The following is a 20,047-nucleotide window of genomic DNA, read 5'->3' as shown; positions in this document are numbered from 1 at the left end:
TTATTTCTTTATTTGGGAGATTAATGTTTTACTGTCAACAGTAAATACAATAGTTTGTACATGCATAACATTTCTCAGTTTTCCACATAACAATACAAACCCCACTAGGTCCTCTGTCATCCTTTTCCAGGACCTGTACGCCCCACCCCACACCCAAGAGTCTTTTATTTTGATGCAATACACCAACTCCAGTTCAGGTTCTACTTGTGATTTTTCTTCTGATCTTGTTTTTCAGCTTCTACCTGAGAGTGAGATCATCCCATATTCATCCATATTTCACTTAACATGATTTTTAAATTTAAAAAAATTTTTATTTATAAAAAGAAAACACTGACAAAAATCATAGGATAAGAGGGTTACAACTCCACACAGTTCTCAACACTAGAACTCTGTATTCCATCCCCTCTCTTGATAGCTTTCCTATTCTTTAATCCTCTGGGAGTATGAATCCAAGGTCATTGTAGGATGCAGAAGGTGGAAAGTCTAATTATATTAATTCTTTGTCCTAGAGATGAAAATCAATATATGGAACTGCCACTCAAGTTTCTTTTATGATTTTTAACTTATTATGTTGGTATGCATGAGACCCCTTCTGTTTCATTTGGTTTAAATCCCCCCTGCTTAACACTATTCTATTTACATAACCACTGTTAACAAGCACCACTCTCCCTCCAGGGCATTGGTGGTTCAATGATAGGATTCTAGCCTGCTCCACCCCCTCCTTGTTACACTCTGACTTTCACCAGTCACTTTTCTCTCCACCCTCTCTATGTCACATCCTGTTTCCACCCTACTTGGCAAATATATATAAAGACAGCATTGTGAGTTTGAGGGTACCTAGAGTTTAGCTTAGCTTGGCTGTGTCCTACATGAATAAAGAGATACTGCCTACAGCTCAACCATGAGTCCCTGGTCGTCTGTTACCTGCCCATGAAGCCAGCCCAGCAAAAATGACATAGCCCGGCAAAAAAAACATTATTATGCAACAATTGTAATTTAAATATGTTATTTGAGCCATTATTAATCACTGTATTTTAAGTTTTTATCCTTTTGGGGGGACAAAGTTGTTGACACATGGGTACAATTCTCATCTCCCAATGATAGATGTATACAGAACACTCTCACCCTCAACTGAAGTTTTTTTTCACCCAAGACCCAATACTCTCTTCATCACTTCCTTTTCCCTTCATTCTTCCCCTTCTTCTTCAAAGTCCTTTGCTTTGGTCTAACATCAAGTCCAAGTTTTACTTTGCAATTTCTTTTTCTATAAATGTTTCTTTAAATTCTTTTTTATTTTTTTATGTTTTTAATTTATTTATTTAAGAAAGGAGACATAAACAAAACTGTAGGATAAGAAGGGTACAACTCCACACAATTCCCACCAACCGATATCCATATCCCATCCCATCCCCTGATAGCTTTCCCATTCTCTATCCCTCTGGGAGCATGGACCGAGGGTCATTGTGGGTTGCAGAAGGTGGAAGGTCTGGCTTCTGTAATTGCTTCCCCACTGAACATGGACGTTGAGTGGTGGATCCATACTCCCAATCTGCCTCTCTCTTTCCCTTGTATGATGGGGCTCTGGGGAAGTGCAGCTACAGGACATATTGGTGGGGTCGTCAGTCCAGGGAAGTCTGGTCAGCCTCATGCTGGCATCCGGGATCTGGTGGCTGAAAAGAGAGTTAACATACAAAGCCAAACAAATTGTTGAGCAATCATGGACCTAAAGGCTGGAATAGTGCAGATGAAGTGTTGGGGGGGGTACTCTCTGCAGACTTTTGTGTACTTCTGCTTTCAGGTTTATATTTTTCCCTGGTTTATGGACACGTGAACATATGCTCTACCTCAGGGGACCTGGTCTATATCTAGGTTTGGGGATTTTATTGGGGAGTGGACCACCTGCAATAGAATTAGAGAATACTATGAAAGGAAAGGTCTCACTCCAGTGATGAAGCTGAAAGGTTGTCATTCCACACCTGAAGTCTCTGGACACAGTCTGAAGTGAAGCATGCTGGGGTGGCACTCATTGCATTGATTAGGTTGTGATCAACGGATGCAATATTATTTGATATGAATTGAGAGAAGCATGCAGGAAAGTGGGCCCCACTCCAAGGTTCCAGAACTGGGGGAAATATAGGCTCTATAAATATAGGCTGTATTAGGGTTCAAGAAGATAATGGTAAGTTATTGTTATCATCACATTATTTGGTAATTGAGTTAACTTTGAAAAGTCCCTTTGTTAGGGTTTGCTATGTAATACCCAGAATCTTGTATATAGCAGTGTCACCGGTTGCTTCTGTTCTCCCTGGTCTAGGCTTTTGAGAGAATCAACGTATCAAAATCTCAGCCTATGTATTAAAAAGACAGTCTGTGTTTTAAAAAGTTCTAGACATATGATCAATTTTTCCCCTCTCATATTAATTTGAATAGTGATTTATATGACTACACTTTAATAGGAGTGTACATAAACACCATTCCCATCACCAAAAGACTGTATCCCCCCTCACCCACCCCTACCCCCCACCCCCCTCCACCCCAGGAAGCTGAATGTCTACCCTCCCCATCACCACAGGGTTTTTACATTGATGCCCTACTCTCGATTTAATCAGATCCTGTTTTAGTGTCCCTTTCTGTTCTTCTTTCTCAACTTCTGTTGATGAGTGTGATCATCCCATACTCATCTTTGTCTTTCTGACTTAGTTCACTTATCATAATTCCTTCTAGCTCTGTCCAAGATGGGTCAGATATAAGTGAGATGATCGATTGTTCTCCATTCTCTTTTTAACAACTGTACATTAAAATCATTATAAACAAAGGTTGAATCATTTTTAACAATGTCTTTTTTGTTTCATTTTTATTTCTTTTTCTTTTATTTATAAAAAGGAAACACTGACAAAACCATAGGATAAGAGCAGTATAGCACCACACAATTTGCACCACCAGAACTCCATATCCCGTGATGGCTTTCCTATTCTTTATCCCTCTGGGAGTATGGACTTAAGGTCATTGTAGAATGCTGAAACTAGAAGGTCTGATTCTGTAATTGCTTCCCTGCCAAACATGGGAGTTGACAGGTTGATCCATATTCACAACCTGCCTCTCTCTTTTCCTAGTGAGGTGGGGTTCTGGGGAAGCGGAGCTCCAGGACACATCGGTTGGGTTTCTGTCCAGGGAAGTCTGGTTGGCATCATGCTAGCAACTGGAAACTAGTGGCTGAAAAGAAAGTTAACATACAAAGCCAAACAAATTGTTGACTAATCATGGACCTAAAGGCTGGAATAGAGCAGATGAAGAGTTGGGGGGGGGGGATCTCTGTTTTGTTGATAGTTAGTAAGCATATTTTAGTTATATTCCAAAGGCTATACTACTTTTTTTCTTCTTTCTTTCTTTTTCCCCTGAGCCTGAAATCTGATATGCAGGTGGAGCCAAGTTGTTATTTGTGGAGATAATGTTGTGGCTGGAAAAAGGACCAGAATGTTGGCTCAGGTAAGAGAGTAGCTCCCAGGGATGAGAAATGTGTATAGATATTGTTGACTTGCAGCTATCAAGAACAATGAATCCACCTTCTCGGACCCATCTTGAACAGAGATAGAAGGAATTATGTTAAGTGAGCTAAGTCAGAAAGATAAAGATGAGTATGGGATGATCCCACTCATCAACAGAAGTTGAGTAAGAAGATCTTGAAGGGAAACTAAAAGCAGGACCTGATCAAATTGTAAGTAGGGCACCAAAGTAAAAACCCTGTGGCGAGGGGTAGACATGCAGCTTCCTGGGCCAGTGGGAGGTGGGAGTGGGTGGGAGGGATGGGTCACAGTCTTTTGGTGGTGGGAATGGTGTTTATGTACACTCCTAGTAAAATGTAGTCATATAAATCAGTAGTTAATTAATATGAGGGGGGGGAATTAATTGTATGTCTCGAAGTTTTTTAAAACACAGACTGAGTCTTTTTAATATATAGGCTGTGTATTTGATATGTGGACTCTCTCAAAAGCCTAGACCAAGTAGATCAGAAGCAACCAATAGCACAGCTATATACAAGATACTGGGTACTGTACAGCAAACCCTGACAAAAGGACTTTTCAAAGTTAACCCAATTACCAAATAATGTTATGATAACATTAACTATCGATTGTCTTTTTGAACCCTAAGACAGCAGGAACCTCACATCTCCACTATACAGCCTCTACTTCAGACAGTCCTGGAACCTTAGGATAGAGCACACTTTCCCGTATGCCTCTCCCAATCCATATAAAATAATATTGCATCTGCAGATCGCAACCTAATGAACACAACGATTGCCACCTCAACATGTTTCACTTCAGACAGTGTCCAGAGACTTCACATGTGGAATGACAACCCTTCAGCTTCATTACTCAGATGAGACCTTTCCTTTCATAGTATACTCTAATTCCATCCTAGGTGGTTCACTTTTTAAAATTATTTATTTTATTTTATTTATTTATTCCCTTTTGTTGCCCTTGTTGTTTTATTGTTGTAGTTATTATTGTTGTTGTCATTGTTGGATAGGACAGAGAGAAATGGAGAGAGGAGGGGAAGATAGAAAGGAGGAGAGAAAGATAGACACCTGCAGACCTGCTTCACCGCCTGTGAAGCGACTCCCCTGCAGGTGGGGAGCCGGAGTTCGAACCGGGATCCTTATGCCGGTCCTTGTGCTTTGCGCCACCTGCACTTAACCCGCTGCGCTACAGCCCGACTCCCTGTGGTTCACTTTCTAACAAAGTTCCAAAACCTAGATATACACCAGTTTCTGTGAGAGAGAGAGAGCATATGTTCAAACGTATCCATAAACTACTGCAAAATATGTACCTGAAAGCAGAAGTACACTAGAGTTTGCAGTGAGTACCCCCCTAACACTTCCTCCCCACTATTCCAAGCTTTGGGTCCATGATTGCTCAACAATTTGTTTGGCTTTGTATGTTAACTCTCTTTTCAGTCACCAGGTTCCAGATGTCATCAGGATGCCGGCCAGGCTTCCCTGGACTGAAGACCCCACCAATGTGTCCTGGAGCTCAGCTTCCCCAGAGACCCACCCTACTAGAGAAAGAGAGAGGCAGACTGGAAGTGTGGACCGACCAGTCAATGTCCATGTTCATCGGGGAAGCAATTACAGAAGCCAGACCTTCCATCTTCTGCAACCCACAATGACCCTGGGTCCATGCTCCCAGAGGGATAGAGAATGGGAAAGCTATCAGAGGAGGGGGTGGGATATGGAGATTGGGTAGTGGGAATTGTGTGGAATTGTACCCCTTCTTATGATTGTGTGGAATTGTACCCCTTATTGTGTGGAATTGTACCCCTTCTTATGATTGTGTGGAATTGTACCCCTTCTTATGATTGTGTGGAATTGTACCCCTTCTTATGATTGTGTGGAATTGTACCCCTTCTTATTATTTTGTTAATTTATCCTTTCTTAAATTAAAAAAAAATATTGTTGACTGTAAACCCCATCAATTTGATGTGATTGTGTGGAATTGTACCCCTTCTTATGATTTTGTTAATTTATCCTTTCTTAAATTAAAAAAAATATTGTTGACTGTAAACCCCATCAATTTGATGTGATCTGGGGCCCATTTTCAGCTTAGGAACCTGTTTGAACTCTGCATCCCTGCAGATCTGAGCTCAAATCCTGTGGTCTTGAGTAGAAACTTTCCAAGCTGCCCCAATATCAGGACCCATCTTTCTTAGGTGTATCATAGAGTATATTGTCCAATCTCCCATCGGAGGATGGAACATTCTCCACCATTGTTTACCCAAGTTGTAGGCAAGGTCCTATGGGGACCCACAAAGGAGTCTATTGTGTTGTTCCTGATAGAGATGACCAGTAACAATGGAGAGAGGGATTTTTTTGAGGTCTAAGCCCATCAAGTCTGTTTGGGAATCTCAAGACTCCCCAATTAGGGCCCTAGCTGGGTGGGTGACCTGATATTAACTAAAGAGTCATCGTTAAAGTATGCCAGTCTCTTGCCCTTATTCAGCTTTTGTAGTCCTTGCTTTGCTAAAGTTAGCTTTGGACTGAGGGAGGGAAATAGGAAGCAGGTGAGGGGAGTACCTAAGTCTAAGTAGACATTATTTCATTATGCACTATATACTGACACTGCAAACTATTGTGTACTTTTGTTTTCATGTATATATTTTGCCCAATTTATGGATACATGTGAACATACGCTCTATCTCACAAGACCTGCTCTATATCTAGTGTTGCTACTGATCTCAAAACATTTACTGTGTCAAGACAGTACATTAAGGAAAATAATTCTGAATTCAAAATGAGCTTTAATTTAAATTTCACCTTAACAGCTAGGAAACCTTGAGCAAATCATTAAACCTTGCAGAACCTCAGTAGCAGTTTTCTTGTAAGACTGCAGTAAAAACACTTTGTTGTCTTTGATGTGAAAATCAGCAGGAATGTAAAGTGCCAGGGATGTTAGTAAGTGTTTGATGTATTTAGATGGCCCCTCATTGGGTGCCTAGATTTTAATAATTATTAAATCTTCTTGGTTGGTTGATCTTGCCTATCTTTTATTACTTTATTTAATTTAATTTTTATTACTTTATTTAATTTAAAGTCTATTGTGTCAGAGATGAGAATGGCTGTTCATGCCCTTTTTGTTGTCCAATAGCATGTATGATAGTTTTCCATCCTTTCACTTTAAATCTATGTATGTTTTGTTGTGTCAGATGGGATTCTTGCAAGCAGCATATGACTGGGTTGTGTGTTCTGATCTATCCTCCCACTCTGTGCCTTTAATGGGTGAGTTTAAGCCATTGACATTTATTGATATTATGAATTTAAGGTATTGCAGTGCCATTATTCAACAATTTTTTATTTTCTCTGATATATGATGAGTATTATGAGTATTATGGTGAGTATTATGAGTATTATGAGTGATGTTCTTGTTTATAGGAGGTCTTTTATAACCTCTTTCAGGGCAGGCTTGGGTAGCAAAAGGAGAAAGGAAAGTAGAAAAGATAGCTACACACACCCACACACAAAGAGAGAGACTACTCTGAGTCAGATTTCTCCTACAAAATAATTCATAAATTGAATTCAGAAAGCAAAAGAAGGAAGAAGAAGAAAAAAAGTATCAGTGAAAAGAAAGATTTTTTTAATTAGCTAGGAGGAAAGAATAAGGAGGGTGGAGGGAAGAGGGAGAGAGAAACAAGTTCCACCCACAATGGGTAGGACACCTAGTCACCTATCAATGGAAAAAGCAACAACAGTTAATTTTTGTCAACCTGAAGAGGGAGGAAAAGGGACATGCTTAAATAATAATAGTAATAATAAAATTAAATAGAGTAAGAAAACCCTAATAATCAGTCCACAGCTTGGACCACTACAGATTGGCTGCACACAGCCAGGCCCCCTTCCTAAATGAAGCAAAGACAACCAATTACAAGAAGTATCAAAAATAAATAAGTAAATAACTCCAGCTAGGCTTTCCCAGGCAGGGCTGAGGCCCTGATTGGACAGGTATTCTGTCACTCAAATAGACCACCAGCTCTCTTCAAAGAAAAAAAAAAAAAAAAAAGAAAGAAAAAGGCTTGGAATGACACCCCTGCTTAGCTAGGAATCTTGCTAAAGAAAATAACTCCAACTGGAAGCTTGCTAGGAGCAGTTAGCCAGCCCTTGGAGGCTGGTTCTGGGGTAGGGGCTAAGGGTGAGTTCAGAAATAATCAAGCGAAATATTTTCCTTTCTTTGTCCTTTTGGCCTCTGCCATCCCGAGTGGGTTATAGGACTCTTTTTTGGTGTCACCCTGACCCCCTCCCCTTATTCACCTTATTCACTCTTTCATGGATGGGACCATATATCCTAACCTCTCCAGAGAATACCAAATTGTAAGTGGCTACTTTTTGAAGCTCACACCAGGTGTTGTCTCAAAGTCACCATCTTGGCTCCACCAGGCATGTTAGATTCCCCACATATAGAAGAGACAATTGATATTAGACACTTTTATTCCAAATATTTCCTTCATGATGTAACAATTGCCCACAGGAAAAAAGAAAGAAAGAAAATTGTTGATTTAACAACTTTAACATCTTACCTTTTTAAAAAATTTTCTTTTTATTGGCGGATTAATGTTCAGAGTCAATAGTAAATACAATAGTTTGTACATACATAACATTTCTCAGTTTACCACATGACAATACAACCCCCACTAGGTACTCTGTAATCCTTTTCCTGGACCTGTATTCCCCCCCACACAACCACTCCAGAGTCTTTTACTTCAGTGTAATATACCAACTCCAGTTCAGGTTCTTGTTTTTCTACTTCTGCCTGAGAGAGAGATCATCCCATATTAATCCTTCTGTTTCTGACTCATTTCACTTAACATGATTTCTTCAAGCTCCATCCAAGATGGGCTGAAAATGGTGAAATCACTGTTTTTAATAGCTGAGGAATATTCCATGGTGTATATACACCTCAACTTGCTCAACCATTCATCTGTTGTTGGACACCTGGGTTGCCTCCAGGTTTAGGCTATTACAAATTGTGCTGCTATGACCATATGTATACACAAATCTTTTTGGATGGGTGTGGTGGGTTCCTTAGGATATATCCCCAGGAGAGGAATTGCAGGATCATAGGGTGGGTCCATTTCTATCCTTCTGAGAGTTCTCCAGACTGCTCTCCACAGGGGTGGGACCAATTTACACCAGCACTACAGGAGGGTTCCTTTGTCCTCAAAACATCTCCAGCATTTGTTGACATTCTCACAGGAGTGAAGTGAAGTCCTCAAAACATCTCCAGCATTTGTATGACATTCTTACAGGAGTGAAGTGGTATCATACTGTTGTCTTTATTTGCATTTATCTGACAAAGACTTGGAGCATTTTTTCATAAGTTTGTTGACCTTTTGAATGTCTTCTGTGGTGAATATTCTGTTCATGTTCTCTCCCTATTTTTGGATGGGGTCATTGGTTTTCTCATTGAGTTTAGCAAGCTCTTTATATGTTTTGGTTATTAAACTCTTGTCTGATGTATGGCATGTAAATATCTTCTCCCACTTTGGAAGGGATTTCCTTATTTGGGTATTGGTTTCTTTTGTGGTGAAGAAGCTTTTTTTTAAAAAATGGCTTTTATTGAGAATCTTTTAGAGCTTCAGCAACATTTCGAGTTGGGAATCCTTTTTATATCCAACTCTTAGTTAGCCAAGTACTTTTCTCAGTGCCAAGGTAAGGCCTACACTCACACCACTCTATCAAGGAAGTATACTCATCTGCCTCCATGCAAATGTCCAAAAAGGAATATGAATATGCCCATAGAAGTTTTCTAATTTGATGTAGTCCCATAGGTTTACTCTTGCCTTAGTCTTCTTTATAACTGGATTCATTTCATTGGAGATGTCTTTAAAATTTATACAAAAAAGAGTTATGTCAATATTTTCCTCTAAGTATCTGATAGTTTCTGGTCTAGCATCCAAGTACTTGATCCACTTGGAATTTACTTTTGTATATAGTGGTTCAATTTCATTTTCTTGCATATTTCAACCCATTTCTCCAACACCATTTGTTCAAGAGACTCTGCTTTCCCCCATTTAATAGTCTGGGCAAAGATTAAATGTCCATAGGTGTGGGGGATTACTTCTGGGCTCTCAATTCTATTCCACTGGTCAGTGTGTTTATTTATGGTACAGTAACAAGCAGTTTTTATCACAATAGCCCTATAATACAATTTGAGATCTGGAGTGTGATGCGTCCAATTCTATTCTTTTTTCTCAAGATTGTTTTGGTAATTCTAGACCTTTTCTGGTTCCAGATAAATATTTGTAGCATGTAGTTGGGGGGAACTGGACAGTAGCACAGTGGGTTAAGCAATGGTGGCACAAAACACAAGGACTGGTGTGAGGATCTGGGTTCAAGCCCCTGACTCCCCACCTTAAGGGAAGTTGCTTCACAGGCAGTGAAGCAGGTCTGCAGGTGTCTTTCTCTCCCCTACTCTCTCCATTTCTCTCTGTCCTATCCAACAATGATGGCATCAACAACAACAATAATAACTACAACAATAAAAAAAAAACAAGGTCAACAAAAGGGAATAAATAAATATTTTTAAAAACGTGGTTGGGATCTTGATGGGGATAGCATTAAATTTGTAGATGGCTCTGGGTAATATATTCATTTTGATGATGTTAATTCGTCCAACCCATGAACATGGAATATCTTTCCATTTCTTTGTGGCTTTTTCAATTTCCTTGAATAGTGACTCATAATTTTCAGTATACAAGTCTTTCACTTCTTTGGTTAGGTTTATTCTTAGACATTTTGTTTTTGTTGCTATAGTAAAAGAAATTGATTACTGGATTTCATCTTCTTCTAACTTAGTGTTTGCATAGAGAAATGCCACTGACTTTTGAATGTTAATTATGTAGCCTGACAACTTATTGTATTGCCTGATGATTTTCAAAAGCTTCTTGCTGAATTCCTTAGGTTTTTCTATGTAGACTCTAATGTCATCTACAGATAGGGAGAGTTTGACTTCTTCTCTTCCAGCCTGTATCTCTTTAATTCTTTGGTCCTTCCTGATTGCTATGGCAAGAACTTCCAACACTATGTTGAATATTAATGGTGATAGTGGGCACCCTTGTATAGTACCTGAATCTAGTAATCTGAAGTTAAATGCTTCCAGTTTTTCACCAATGAGTATGGTGTTGGCTGTAGGTTTGCTTTATATAGATTCCACTATTTTGAAGAATTTTCCATCTATTCTCATTTTTGTAGCATTTTGATCATAAAAGGATGCTGTATTTTGTCAAAGGCTTTCTTTGCATTTATTGATATAATCACATGGGTTTTGGTCTTGCTTTTATTGATGTGGTGGATAACATTGCTTGATTTACATATATTAAGCCATATATTATCCCAGAGATAAACCCCACTTGCTCATGATGAACAATCTTTTTAATATACTGCTGTGTCTGGCTGGCTAGAATTTTGTTCAATATTTTAGCATCTATTATTAGAGATATTGGCCCTAGTTTTCTTTTTTGGTTGTATCCCTGTCTGCTTTTGGTATCAGAGTGATGATGGCTCCATAGAAGCTGAAAGGGAGTATTACAGTGTCTTCAATCTTCTGGAAGACTTCTGGAAGTCAATCATGTCAGATATGAGAATAGCTGTTCCTGCCCCTTTTTGTGGTCTGTTGACTTTTATGATAGATTTACATCCTCCACTTTGAGTCTGTGTTTGTATTGTTGAGTTAGGTGGGTTTCCTACAGACAGCATACTGTTGGGTTGTGTTTTCTGATCCGTCTTCCTACTCTTTGCCTTTTAATAGTGAATTCAGGTCATTGACATTTATTGATATAAAAGATTACATTTTTAGAGTGTTCTGGTATATGGCGTATTTATGGTGCTCTGTCTGCATAGGAGACCTTTTAGAACTTCTTTCAATTCAGGCTCGGTGATAGTTTATCCTTTCAACTCCTGCTTGTCTGAGAAGGTTTTTATGCCTCCATCTTGTCTGAATGACAGTCTAGCAAGATACAGTAGTCTTGATTGAAAGCCTATCTCATTGAGCACTCCATATATATCTTGCCATTCTCTTCTGGCCCATAGTGTTTGTTTGGAGAAGTCTGCTGCTAATCTGATGGGTTTTCCTCTGTAGATGACTCTTTGTTTTTCTCTTGCAGCCTTCAGGATCTTTCTTTATCCTTATTATTTTTCATTCTAAATGTGATGTGGCTTGGTGTCTTTAAGTCTGGGTCATTTCTGTTTTGGACCCTCTGGGCTTCTCGAACGTTTATGTCTTTTATGTTGTCTAGACTAGAGGAGTTCTATTATGTACTGTAGAATGCTTGTTTCCCCACTCCTCTCTTTCTTCCTCTGGTAAGCCAATAATGCACATATTATTTCTTTTGAAGTCATCCCATATGTCTCTGTTGTTTTCAGTATCTCTTAATCTCTTTTTGAGATCTCTTCTTTTCCAGTTGTCTCTAATTCGTCCTTGATGTTGCTAATTCTGTCTTCAGCATCATTTATTCTCTTCTCTCTCATATATATATATATATATATATATATATATATATATACACATATATATATATATTTGTAGTTCATCTATTTTGTTACCCTGTTTTGATACTGTATTAGTTTGTTCAGCTAGTTGTGCTGTCAGCTCAGCTATTTCAGCTTTCAGCTCTCTAATAGCCTTGTGATAATTAGTGTTTTCTTCCAGAGTCTCATTTGTTGTTTCTGCATTTTATATGACAATTCTTTAAAATTCTTTACTCATTTCTGTGACTATTTCCTTAACTAGCCTTTGTATATTGACCTCATTATTCTGAGCTTCAACCTTTGGGGGGTTTATCAAAAGTTATTAAAAGTTGGACTTTTACACTGGTTCATTTCTCCAATATTTCTTCTTGATTTAACCATTCTACATAGTTTGTTATGAGGTCCCTCTCTCTGTGTGTTGAAGCACAGTGGCTTTTTTTTAAGTTTAGCTCTTTTATTTATTTATTTATTTATTTATATTTAAGAAAGGAGTCATTAACAAAACCATAGAATAAGAGGGGTACAATTCCACACAATTCCCATAACCCAATCTCCATATCCCATCCCCTCCTCCGATAGCCTTCCCATTCTTTATCTCTCTGGGAGTATGGATCCAGGGTAGTTATGGGTTGCAGAGGGTGGAAGGTCTGGTTTCTGTATTGCTTGCCCGCTGAACATGGATGTTGACTGGTCGATCCATACTCCCAGTCTGCCTCTCTCTTTCCCTGGTAGGGTGGGGCTCTGAGGAAGTAGAGCTCCAGTATACACTGATGGGGTTGTCTGTCCAGGAAATTCTGGTCAGCATCTTGCTGGCATCCGGAATCTAGTGGCTGAAAAGAGAGTTAACATACAAAGCCAAACAAATTGTTGAACAATCATGGACCTAAAGGTTGGAATAGTGCAGATGAAGTGTTGGGGGGTACTCTCTGCAGACTCTTGTGTACTTCTGCTTTCAGGTTTATATTTTTCCCCTAGTTTATCGGCACGGGTGAACCTATACTGTATCTCAGGGGACCTGGACTATATCTAGGTTTGGGGACTTTATTGGGGAGTGGACCACCTGGAATGGAATTAGACAATACTATGAAAGTAAAGGTCTCACCGAGTGAAGCTGAAAGGTTGTCATTCCACACCTGAAGTCACTGGTCACAGTCTGAAGTGAAGCATGTTGGGGTCGCACTTGTTGCACTGATTAGGTTGTGATCCGCCGATGCAATATTATTTTATTTGAATTGAGAGCAGCATGTAGAAAAGTTGGCCTCACGCTAAGGTTCCAGGACTGGGGGAACTACAGCTCTATAGTGGAAATGTGAGGTTCCTGTTGTCTTAGGGTTCAAGAAGACAATGGATAGTTATTGTTATTGTCACATTATTTGGTGATAGGGTTAACTTTGGAAAGTCCCTTTGATAGGGTTTGGGGTATAATACGCAGCATGTTGTATATAGCTGTGCTACCTACCAGTTTCTTCTGTTCTTCCTGGTCTAGGCTTTTGAGAGAGACAACATATCACAGACAGCCTATGTATTAAAAAGACTCAGTCTGTGTTTTAAGAAGTTCTAGACATATGATCAAATTTTTCACCTCTCATATTAATTAAATTACACTTTAATAGGAGTGTATATAAACACCACTCCCAACACCAGAAGACTGCATCCTATCCCCACCACCCACCCCTCCCCCCCCATTCTGCAGTGCCGGGAAGCTCAATGGCCACCTTCCCCTTCACCACAGGGTTTTTACATTGGTGCCCTGCTCTCAAATTAATCAGATCCTGCTTTTAGTTTCCCTTTCTGTTCTTCTTTCTCAACTTATGTTGATGAATGGGGACATCCCATACTCATCTTTATCTTTGTGACTTAGCTGACTTAACATAAGATGGGTCTAGCTCTGTCCAAGATGGGTCAGATAAGGTGGGCTCATTGTTCTTAATAGCTGCATAGTATTCCATTGTGTATATGTACCACAGCTTTCTCAGCCACTCATCTGCTGTTGGGCACAGACCAGTGGAAAAGAATTGAAATCCCAGATCTAAACCCCCACACCTATGGACATTTAATCTTTGATAAGGGGGCCCAAAGTATTGAATGGAAGAACGAGGCTCTCTTCAATAAATTGTTCTGGGAAAACTGCGTTGTAACATGCAGAAGAATGAAATTGAACCACTTTATCTCACCAGAAACAAAAATCAACTCCAAATGGATCAGAGAACTGGATGTCAGACTGGAAACTATCAAACACTTAGAGGAAAACATTAGTGAAACACTTTCCACCTAAACCTCAAGGACATCTTTGATGAAACAAACCCAATTGCAAGGAAGACTAAAACAGAAACAAACCAATGGGACTAAATCTATCATTTCAATAAATGTCTATGGCTTGAATTCACCTATTAAAAGGCACGAGTAGGAAGATGGATCAGAAAACACAACATAACCATATGTTGTGTGAGAAATCCCACCTAACTCAGCAAGACAAACACAGTCTCAAAGTGAAAGGATGGAAAACTATCATACAAGCCAATGGACGACAAAAGTGGTCAGGAAAATCTATTCTCATACCTGACACAATAGACCTTAAAAAGAATAAAATTTTAAAAGTTAGAGATGGACACTATTTAATGCTCAGAGGATCAGTCAATTAAGAGGACTTAATGAGTATTAACATCTATGCACCCAATGAGAGACAATCCAAATACATCAAACATCTACTGCAACAGTTACAACAGAATATTAACAGCAACACAGTTAGAGTAGAGGATTTCAGCACAACACTGTCTCTGCTAGCCAGATCATCTAGACAGAAAATCAATAAATAAACAAGGGAGCTAAATGGAGAGATAAGTAAACTAGAACTATTGAACATTTTCAGAATAAAATTTAGAAAGCTGGTGGGAACGTAAATTGCCTCCACTCTTGTGGAGGGCAGTTTGGAGAACCCTCACAAGTCTTGAAATGGACCTTCCATATGGCCCAGTAAGTCTTCTAGCAGCACAATTCATAATCGCCAAAACCTGGAAACAATGCAAGTGCCCAACAACAGATGAGTGACTAAGAAAGTTATGGTATATATAAACAATAGAATACTACTCAGTTATTAAGAATTAGTGGACCCACCTTCTTTGACGCATCTTGGATGGAGCTAGAAGGAATTAAGTTAATTGAGAAAGATGAGTATGGGATGATCATAATCATAAACAGAAGTTGAGAAAGAAGAACAGAAAGGGAAATACAAAGCAGATATTGACAGAGTTTGGAGTATTGCACCAACGTAAAAAACCCTGGGTGGTGAGTGAGGGTAGATTTTCAACTCTACTATAGGAGGATGGGTGTAAAGACACAGACCTTTGGTAGTAGGAATGGTGTTACTATACATTCTTTTTTTAAATTTATTTATTTAACAAAGGAGGCATTAACAAAACCATAGGATAGGAAGGGTACAACTCCACAGAATTCCCACCACCCGATATCCATATCCCATCCCCTCCCCTGATAGCTTTCCCATTCTCTATCCCTCTGGGAGTATGGACCCAGGGTCATTGAAGGTCTGGCTTCTGTAATTGCTTCCCTACTGAACATGGGCATTGACTGGTCGATCCATAATCCCAGTCTGCCTCTCTCTTTCCCTTGTAGGGTGGGGCTCTGGGGAAGCGCAGCTACAGGACACATTGGTGGGGTCGTCAGTCCAGGGAAGTCGGATCAACATCATGCTGACATCCAGAATCTAGTGGCTGAAAAGAGAGTTAACATCCAAAGCCAAACAAATTGTTGAACAATCATGGACCTAAAGGTTGGAATAGTGCAGATGAAGTGTTGGGGGAGGGTACTCTCTGCAGACTCTTGTGTACTTCTGCTTTCAGGTTTATATTTTTCCCTGGTTTATGGACACGTGAACATATGCTCTATCTTAGGGGACCTGGGCTATATCTAGGTTTGGGGACTTTATTGGGGAGTGGACCACCTGGAATGGAATTAGAGAATACTATGAAAGGAAAGGTCTCACTCCAGTGATGAAACTGAAAGGTTGTCATTCCACACCTGAAGTCTCTGGACACAGTCTGAAGTGAAGCATGCTGGGGTGGCACTCATTGCATTGATTAGGTTGCGATCGACGGATGCAATATTATTTGATATGAATTGAGAGAAGCATGCAGGAAAGTGGGCCCCACTCCAAGGTTCCAGAACTGGGGGAAATATAGGCTCTATAGTGGAAATGTGAGGTTCCTGCTATCTTAGGGTTCAAGAAGATAATGGAAAGTTATTGTTATCATCACATTATTTGGTAATTGGGTTAACTTTGAAAAGTCCCTTTGTTAGGGTTTACTGTATAATACCAAGAATCTTATATATAGCAGTGTCACCGGTTGCTTCTGTTCTCCCTGGTCTAGGCTTTTGAGTCAACGTATCAAAATCTCAGCCTATGTATTAAAAAGACTTTGTGTTTTAAAAAGCTCTAGACATATGATCAATTTTTCCCCTCATATTAATTGAATAGTGATTTATATGACTACACTTTAATAGGAGTGTACATAAACACCATTCCCATCACCAAAAGACTGTATCCCCCCCTCCGCCCCGGGAAGCTGAACGTCTATGCTCCCCATCACCACAGTGTTTTTACACTGGTGCCCTACTCTCAATTTAATCAGATCCTGTTTTAGTGTCCCTTTCTGTTCTTCTTTCTCAACTTCTGTTGATGAGTGGGATTACCCCATACTCATCTTTGTCTTTCTGACTTAGCTCACTTAACATAATTTCTTCTATCTCTGTCCAAGATGGGTCAAATAAGGTGGGCTTTGTTCTTAATAGCTGCAAATATACATTCTTATTAACTTACAGACTTATAAATCACTATTTAATCAATATTAGAGGGAAAAATAGATTAAATATCTCGAACTTTTTGATGTACAATACCCAGTTCTGAGTATATATTCCTTCATTCTAAGCACTTAAGCTTTCAAATTGGTAATCTGATTGAATTTTACATTGGGCATAAATTAATATACTTCTTTCTTTTTTGTTAATACATTTCTAATAATTACTTTTAAAAATATTAAATCACCTATAATCTTAGACCAGGGAGACCAGAAGCAACTGTTCTTGTATATAAGATACAGTTATTTGTAAATGGCATTAAATTACATAAATCATGGTAAGGTCTTGTATGGTATACTAAATCGTAAGCAGAAGATTTACAAAGTAAACCAAACTCCCAAATAACTTGGTTATAACAATAACTATGTATTGCCTTCTTAAACTATAAGACAGCTGGAACCTCCCTCCTTTCTTTATAAAACCCATATTTCTCCCTGCCCTGGAGCCTCTGGGACATGACATTATTCTTTTATGCTTCTCTAGATCCATACCACTTGATACTGCATCTGCTGAGTTCAACCTTATCAATCAATGCAACCAGTACTACTTCGGATTGTCCCCTCTCTGACATATCAGTCATAATATGTCAACTCTTCAGCTCCATTACTTTAGTGAGACCTTTTCTAGCTCATAAGACTCCTCAATTAGAGTGAATAATTAGATACAGTGATTGAGGGTAGTAAAAGAGTGTGTCTAGGCCTAATAAATATTTGATTAGAAAATTTATAGTGCCTCATTTAGGACTTTCTGTTAGGTTTCCAAGCTTATTTGGTCTAAGACGAATCACAGAATATTATTAAATACTTACTTTGAAGTATAGAGTTGCCCCCAACTTGTGGATCTAGGATCTGCAACTTTGTTAGAGAGCATGCCATCTGAAATGGAGCTGGGTAGTCCCATGTGTTAGGAAAGGTCTCACCAGTCTGTTGGAGTTAGAAGTTTGACATCTCAGGCTTGGCATTTCTGGATAAAACCCAAAACAAAAAGGCAGCAGCAGTATAATGTGGTACAGTGACACTGGTTGCATTGATTCAGTTGAGGTCATCAGAGGGAGTATAATAGTAAGGGACCTAGAAGAAAGATATCAAGAAATACAATAAAAATTCCAGAGGTTCCAAGCTTGGGAGAAATATGGATTTTAAAGGGAATGGGGAAGGCTTTTTGTAGTTTTAGATTTTTAAAAGGCAACAGATAATTATTGTTATAACCAAGGTATTTGGGGGTTTGATTTACCATACTATATACTTGACCTCACCATGCTTTATGTCACTCAATGATATCTATTAATAACAATATCCTGGAGCAAATGATCCTCATCTATTCAGTCTAAGGTTATAGGTAACTTAGCATTAATAATTAAAAAAAACATTTAGAACTGCATAAACATTTAAACCCAAAGTCAGTATTGAATCAGTTGACAGATTTGAAATGTTAAATATTTAGATTATAGAACTATATAATCAGACTAAAATGTAGGCAGTTATAGAACTTTAAATATTACATCTATTTCCCCTAATATACTAAATTAATTGTAATTTTATAATGTTATAAATTAATAGGAGTATGGTTTCACACTGCTCCCATCACCAAAGGACTGTGATCCCCACCCTGTGCAGAGGACCTAAAAGCTTCCTTCCACTCAGAGTTCTTTATTTCCATCAGTACTCCAAACTCAGTCCATGTCTAACATTGCTAAGATTATTTTCTATGGTCTGGATACTTAGCTGCCAGATGTTGGAGTTTCTCCTACCAAAAGTGGAAGTATTTGCAAATCTCATCTCCATTTCATAAAACTTCTCCAAGGAGAAGTGAGACCTGTTCCTTTACTTGCATAAACATACATTCAGATGTCACAGTGGGAGGTGGGGGGGGGAGGCAGGCGTGTGGGTGACATAAAAAGTTAGATCTAAAAAAAGTAGTGCAAACACTACTGGCCTTCTATAAAGCAGTCTGGATGACACTAATTCTTTCCACGGAGTTTCCATATACTCCTCTGCCAAAGCGTCAAGTCACACTGGCTCCTCCAAGCTTATCACAGAATCACTGCAGCCGCACCCCTTCTTCAAGGTGGAACCCTGCTCGCCCAGAGGCGAGTCTCCCTGGGGGTGGCACCCCTGGGGGAACCCCGGAACTGCTAGCTTCTCAGATCCAGCTCAGGACGCCCTTGGGGAGAAAGGTTCTGGAGTGACATCCCAGGACCTGACTTCCAAGAGGAGGGGGCAAAGGCACCTGGGCAGAGAGCTGAATGGAGCTCACTGCCCACCGCCGGCTACATCTGCTGTCCTTCCAGCCCTTCCCGGATCCAGCTAGCTCTCTGCATCCCGCAGTGCACAGAGCACCAGCCCCACCCGTCTCCCAGCAGCCCTGTTCCTGCAGCGGGTTGCAGCCCCACAGTGCAGCTCTGCTCTGGGGCAGGTGGGTGGAGGCTACACCTAGCTACACCAAGCCCCACAGAAGGTACCTGGCCGGCCACCAGCCCAGCACTCAGGACGTGTCCCTCTGGATGTGCCGGGCCGAGCCCAGCGCAGGAAGGATACCGCCCGCCCCGCCCCTCCTCCCCATCCCTCACCAGCTGGCACTGCAGCACTTGGGACTGACAAGTGACAGTGCCTCCCCATCTCGCGCCCAGCTGTCACTGCAGCACCAGGAGCACCCCGGAGGTGACAGGTGACAGCGCCTTCACCCATCCCGTGCCAGGCTGGCGCAGCAACACCTGGGGGGGTGACAGGTCCACCCCAGCCCTCCTCCGAGTCCAGAAGGCTCCCCTGCAGAGAGTGTCACCCCTGGATGCACAGCAGCTTCAGGAGGGAGCTGTGAGCACAAGGCCCAGGCTGCCTGGAGAATTGGCCTGGAGCCATGTGGTAGGGCGCAAGTTTGTGTAGGAGTGTTTTCCTTTCGTCAATAATTAATCACAGCAATCCAGCTGGTGGAATTGGAGTTTCAGCAGCATGGCGAGGGCGGGGCCCAGCAACTAACCCTGAGACTGGGAATAAGGCGCAGTGGGCAGCTGGCACCTGAACTGCAGAGAGCATGACCAGCAGGTAAGCAGCGATGAGATGCGATTCCGGTCTGGGTGTGGGATGGAGACTTAATGTGGAGCTTAAAATAAGGTTTGTTTATTAGTAATTGTATTAAAATGTTGAAAACCAATGGGTTTTTCCA

At 40.2% G+C, this 20,047-nt stretch overlaps 1 protein-coding gene and 1 long non-coding RNA gene across 9 annotated transcripts in view; one reads left to right on the top strand and one right to left on the bottom strand.

The window, feature by feature from the left end:
• Positions 1-1,163: 1,163 nt before the first annotated feature.
• LOC132541892 (uncharacterized) lies at positions 1,164-19,952 on the bottom strand. 2 transcript variants are annotated; one of them, XR_009552997.1, is made up of 3 exons: positions 19,862-19,952; positions 17,694-17,955; positions 1,164-1,670 (listed from the first exon to the last, which is right to left on the bottom strand). It is a non-coding gene; the product is annotated as an uncharacterized LOC132541892 (long non-coding RNA). The 2 variants fall into 2 exon arrangements; XR_009552998.1 differs by lacking the exon at positions 19,862-19,952 and adding an exon at positions 19,599-19,786.
• Positions 19,788-20,047, top strand: part of SPTSSB (serine palmitoyltransferase small subunit B) — a 41,927-nt gene continuing 41,667 nt past the window's right edge. For 6 of the 7 annotated variants that reach the window (XM_060203292.1, XM_060203287.1, XM_060203291.1 and 3 more), the window contains exon 1: positions 19,788-19,926. The gene's annotated coding sequence lies outside the window, so the exon portion shown is untranslated. The remainder of the gene's footprint in view (positions 19,927-20,047) is intronic. The other variant, XM_007529664.3, reaches the window with a different exon arrangement.

The sequence above is a fragment of the Erinaceus europaeus genome, chromosome 12, assembly GCF_950295315.1.
Source record: "Erinaceus europaeus chromosome 12, mEriEur2.1, whole genome shotgun sequence".
NCBI classification, from domain to species: domain Eukaryota; kingdom Metazoa; phylum Chordata; class Mammalia; order Eulipotyphla; family Erinaceidae; genus Erinaceus; species Erinaceus europaeus.
The sequence above is the reverse complement of the archived record's forward strand: the minus strand, read 5'-3'. Positions and strand labels throughout refer to the sequence as shown.